This window comes from Pteropus alecto, unplaced genomic scaffold (genome assembly GCF_000325575.1).
Source record: "Pteropus alecto unplaced genomic scaffold, ASM32557v1 scaffold25, whole genome shotgun sequence".
Taxonomy (NCBI): domain Eukaryota; kingdom Metazoa; phylum Chordata; class Mammalia; order Chiroptera; family Pteropodidae; genus Pteropus; species Pteropus alecto.
The window spans coordinates 18,746,041-18,752,040 of NW_006441955.1; the positions used below are offsets into that span (position 1 = coordinate 18,746,041).

At 33.5% G+C, this 6,000-nt stretch overlaps 1 protein-coding gene across 2 annotated transcripts in view; it reads right to left on the reverse strand.

The window, feature by feature from the left end:
* The window catches only part of ANKRD13C (ankyrin repeat domain 13C), a 73,009-nt gene that overhangs the window by 44,428 nt on the left and 22,581 nt on the right, over positions 1 to 6,000 (reverse strand). The window lies entirely within an intron of this gene.

Sequence of the window (6,000 nt, forward strand, 5' to 3'; positions counted from 1 at the left end):
AGTCTAATACAAAAATAAACCACCGTTATTATTATTTACAATAACAGAAGGGAGTATAGCATGATCATGGAACACAAGGTAAAGCACCTAATATTATCTATGCAAAAAGAGTTAAATTTTGAAGACAGACCACACTGAAACGAGTCGTGAAGAATGGGTTAGAAATCTGTAGACAGACAAAGCAACACTGACTAGTACTCCACGTTAAAAAAAAATAAAAAAATCTCACAAATTACATTAAAATGCAAGGACAATTTACATTTGGGAAATACACACACACAAAAAGTTTATGAGTAGTGGGAGTAAAGAACTTGTAGGAGAATAACAAATAATGAAATCAGAAAGGCTAGAAAAAGACAAATTAATGAGGACCTGTAGGCTATGCTATAGAGTTTGGACTATATACTGTAGTTGATGTTGTTGAATGACTAATTTAATTCTAACACGATATCCCAAGTCACGCTTATAGTTTAAAAACCTCTTGATTATAGAAGAATGCAAACTTATAGTAATATTTGAAAATAAAGTTACTGATCAAAATTTTTGTATATGAATTCTCAGATATTAGCAGTTTTACAGAATTCAGCCATATACAGGATAAAACAAGATTTGATTACTTTCTCTAAGAAATTCGTGTATGACCTACCCCAATCTCACAGCTAGGCAAAACCTGCCAAAATGATTAAAATACACACATTTTTTACTCAATAAAGCCAGAAGAGGATGGGAATTGTTGGCAAACACAGAAAGACAGTATTTTATTTAAAATTTGGACACAAATGAATTCACTAAATTTAAATTGTATCTATAACTAATTTTACCAAAAAAACAAAACAAAACAAAACAAAACTGGATTACAGTAAAGCTTTAACTATTAGGAACAAAAAAGACACACTTTGCAATATAATTCACATTATGGTTTTCAGAAATAAAAATCTTAAGTACAAATTTCCATTAGTGACTAGGCAATAAACTTTCATTTTCATATCATACCTCAGGACTTAACCTAGTTGAGATACGGAAACTACTATAATATGCATTGTTAATAATCATACACAGGCATGTCTCAAAAAAGACATGGTTACCAGAAGTTACTGGTATGAGCTATTTTCCAAAAAGACAAACTTTAGTCTCCCCCCAAATTTCAAACCCTTCACAGTAAGCTATCTTCTCAAAATGCTATATCATAATGTTAGAAAATTTTACCTGGTAAGAATAAAAATGATAAGGCCAATGGAAAAGTACTTTAGTTTTAGAACAGCACTGTTGATGTCTACTTCAATATGAAATATGCAATACAGAAAAGCATTTTTTTTAAAAAGTATTTTCACTACAGATATTTTTATATGTGAAGTTAGTAAAACTGAATTCTGTCTCTTCTCATGTTGAAATCATATATCTATCTCATAGAGATACTAAAGAAAAACTCTAAAAAAACAACAAAACTATGTCAGTGAATTTTCTATTACCCACCACCTGCCCCCATCCCAAAAAAACAAACAAACAAAAACCTTTAAGGTTAGGGCCCTCATATGACTTTTCTATATAAGGAGCTGTCAGAAAGGCACAATTTTTCTACTAACATCATGTCCTGTTCAATTACTAAATGAAAATGCTGAAGACCAATTTTAAATACAGTCATCTACCAATATCAAATTAGGAATCATCTGTGGATCACTTAATAAACTATTCCGTGCCTTCAAAGTCTTCAGCACAATACTGGGTAAAAGAAATCATATGTAAGACCCTGAATAGCGAAAACAATCTTGACAAAGAAGTAAAAAGCTGAAGGAATCACACTCACACATTTCAAACTTTATTACAAAGCTACAGTTATCAAAACAAGATGATACTGGCATAAAAAGACACGTAGATCAATGAAACAGAATGGAGAGCCCAGAAATAAATCCATGCATATATAGTCAATTAATTTATGACAAAGGAGCCAAGAATATACACACAATGGGGAAAGGACAGTCTTCAATAAATGGTGGTGAGAAAAATGGAGAGCCACATGCAAAATATTGAAACTGGACCACTATCCTAAATCACATACAAAATTTAACTCTAAATGGATTAATGACTTTAAATGTGATACTAAGAAAACACTGGAGTAGGCATCTTGACATCAGTCTTGGCAGTGATTTTTTTAACTCGAAACCAAAATCAAAGGTGAGAAATGCACAAATAAACAAGTGATACTACATCAAACTAAAAAACTTCTGCACAGCAAAGGAAATAACAAAATGAAAAGGCAACCTATGGAATGGGAGAAAATATTTGCAAATGATATATCTAATAAAGGGTTAATATCCAAAATATATAAAGAACTCATACAACTCAATAGCAAAAAAACAATCTGATTAAAAAATGGTCAGAGGATCTGAAGAGCCATTTTTCCACAGAAGATATATGGATGGGCAACAAGTACATGAAAAGATGTCTAATGTCACTAATCACCAGGGAAATCCAAATCAAAACCATGAGATATCACTTCATAACTGTTAGAATGGTTGTTATCAAAAAGTCAAAAAATAACAAATGGTGGCGAGAATGTGGAGAAAAGGGGACCCTTGCACACTGCTGGTGAAAACGTAAATTGGTGCAGCAACTATGGAAAACACAGTATGGAAGTTCCTTAAAAAGTTAAAAATAGAACTACTGTATGGTCCAGCAATTCCACTTCGGGGTATTTATACAAAGACAACAATAACACTGACTCGAAAACACATATCCCCCTGTTTAGTACAGCATTATTTACAATAGTCAAGATATGGAAACAACCTCAGTGTCCATCAACAGATGTACAGATTATGTGGTATCCACTGTAATATATTATAATGGAATGTTATATACAATGCAATGTTATTTTGCCATAAAAAAATGAAATCTTGCCATTTAAGACAAAGTGTATGGACTATGAGGGCATTACGTTAAATAAAATAAGTCAGACAAATATCATATGACCTCACATACATGTGGAAGGTAAAAAAAAAGAAAAAAAGCTTATAGATACAGAGAACAGATTGGTGGTTGCCAAAGATGGGGGATAATGGGTGGGTAAAATGGGTAAAGGAGTCAAAAGGTACAAATTTCCAATTATAAAGTAAATAAGCAATGGGATGTAATGTACGGCATGGCAACTATAGTTAATAACACTGTACTGCATATTTGAAAGTTACTAAGAGCAGATCTTAAAAGTTCTCATCACGATAAAAAAATGTTTTAACTATGTGAAATGATGGATGTTAACTACATTTATTGATTTATTGTGATCATTTTTCAATATATAGAAATATTGAATCATTATGTTATAGACCCAAAACTAATATGATGTTCTATGTCAATTATACCTCAATTTAAAAAAAAGAATACATTGCAAAGAAAAACAATTTTTTCTGTCTCAAAATGTTAACTCCTAGGTGCATCTGTAGATGGCGCACATTTTCTGTTCTACTAAAAACAGAAACTTATTATTCTAAACAATATTTTGTTCATGATTAGCTCAAAGGAGAGAGACAGGGAGACAGAGACAAAAAGACAGCGAGAGACAGAGACAGAGACAGAGAGAGAGAGGAGAGAGAGATCCACATGTATAAGTATCAATCTCCAATCTGATTGGTATAGAATAAGATCACCTTCCTCCTTTCCTAAATATCAAAGTAAATTTCATAAGTTTGCATTCACATTCTATGATTATCAGGACCAAAAAGTAGTCTTAAAAGTAAACGAACTTATTGACGAATTAGTGCCAAAAACAAAAGATCAGCACCAACTATGCCAACACTAATTCCTATTGCCTCTTCTCCATTAAGCTTTCATCATCTTATCTGAATACCTACTGCAACAACTTTCTAATAGTCTCCCTGCCTCCAGTCTTGTCCCAATTCAATCTCTTCTCTATACTGGAATAACAATTTTAAAACAAAAACTTGACCATATTATACTTCCACTCGAAAGACTGGAAGCACTCCATATTTACTTTTTAACATGGAATAAAGGGTACTTGATGTTATGTCCTTACATTTCTTCTATTTTCTTCCTCACCCTATATCTAATCTGAACTGCATACAATACTCTCCAATAAGCCAGGTATGCATATTTTACACACTTGTTATCTTTCCTAAACGTTCCTTCACTATCTGCCTGGCATATTACTACTCACGTTTCAGGACTTAACTCAAACATTACCTCTTCAGTGAAGCCTTCTCTGCTCTGTCCTAGGCAATCAGATGTCCTTCTGCTCTCCTCCAATCCTTCTATACCTACCAATTTATTGCAACATGAACTTAATTTTCAATTTTACATGTAAACATCTGTCTCCTTCATTATATGTTAACGTCAGGATCACTAGATACAGATTTTGTTCATTTATGTATTCCAAAAGCTTCACATATTCGTCTGACATTCAAAACAGTCAATATGCATTTGTGAATAAAGGCAAGAGAAAAAGTTCTGAATGGAGAAACCAACCTTAATAATATCAGTATTTACAGAAACCAAATAATTAAAATCCAACAGGCATTATCTTAGGTAAGGGTTGCAAACGCAAATGTTTCCATAATTATGTGATATAACTGGAAAGGTTTGGGTGCTATTTTTCCTAAATGTTAAGAATACACTTGTAAAACTGTCTAGCCCTGAAGTTTCCTTTCAATGAACATTTTTTTTTATTTTTATGATGACAATGGTTTAAAAAATCTAGTAAGTTTCAGGTGTACAATTCAACAATAGGCATATATATGTGTGTGTGTGCGTATGTGTGTATGTGTAATATATATATATGCATACATATATATATTATACGTAATATATATTGCATGGCATTTCCCACCCATAGTTAGATTTTTTTCTGTCACCATATTTAACCCCTTTTACCCCATCTACCTCCTCGCTCCCACACTTTGGTAACCACTAGTCTATTATCCATGTCCATGAGTCTCTGTTTATTTGTCCTGTCTGTTAGTTGCTTTGGGGTTTATATCCCACATATAAGTGATACCATGTGGTTTTCGACTTTTTCTGTCTGGCTTATTTAGCTCAGCATGATTATCTCAAAGTCCATCCACGTTGTTGCAAATGGCAGTATTTCATCTCTTCTTATGGCTGAGTAATATTCCATTGTATATATGTACCACAGCTTCTTTAGCAAATCGTCTATTGTAGGACACTTCGGTTGCTTCCATGCCCTGGCCACCGTGAATAATGCTGCTATGAACATTAGTGTGCAAATATCTTTTCAGATATGAGTTTTCAAGTCTTTGGGGTAAATGCCAGTAAGGAGATTACTGGATCATAGTAGATCAATTCTTAGTTTTTTAAGGACCCTCCATACTGTTTTCCTTAGTGGCTGTACCAATTTGCAGTCATGCCAGCAGTGTATGAGGGTCCCTTTTTCCCAATAACCACTCCAGCATTTGTTATTACTTGTCCTGTTGATGATAGCCATTCTAACAGGTATGAGATGGTATCTCATTGTGGTTTTCATTTGCATTTCCCCAATAGCTAGTGATATAGAGCATCTTTTCATATATTTGTTGGCCATTTGTATGTCTTCTTGGGAGAAGTGTCTGTTCAGGTACTCTGCCCATTTTCTGATTGGATCGTACGTTTTTTTGTTGTTATTGAGTTGTATGAGTTCTTTGTATATTTTGGATATTAGGCCCTTATCAGAGGCACTGCTTGCAAATGTATATTCCCATTCGGATGGTTGTCTCTTTCTCTTGTTGATGGTTCCTTTTGCTGTGCAAAAGCAGCTTTTTAGTTTGATGTAGTCCCATTCATTTATTTTTGCTTTTACTTCCCTTGCCTTTGAGGTCAAATTAATGAAACCCCCTTTAAGTCCAAGGTCCATGAGTTTAGTTCCTATTTTCTTCTATGTAGTTTATTGTTTCAAGTCTTATATTCAGGTCCTTAATCCATTTTGAGGTAATTTTGGTGCGTGGTGATAGACAACAGTCTAGTTTCATTCTTTTGCAGATGGCTTTCCAGTTTTCCAGC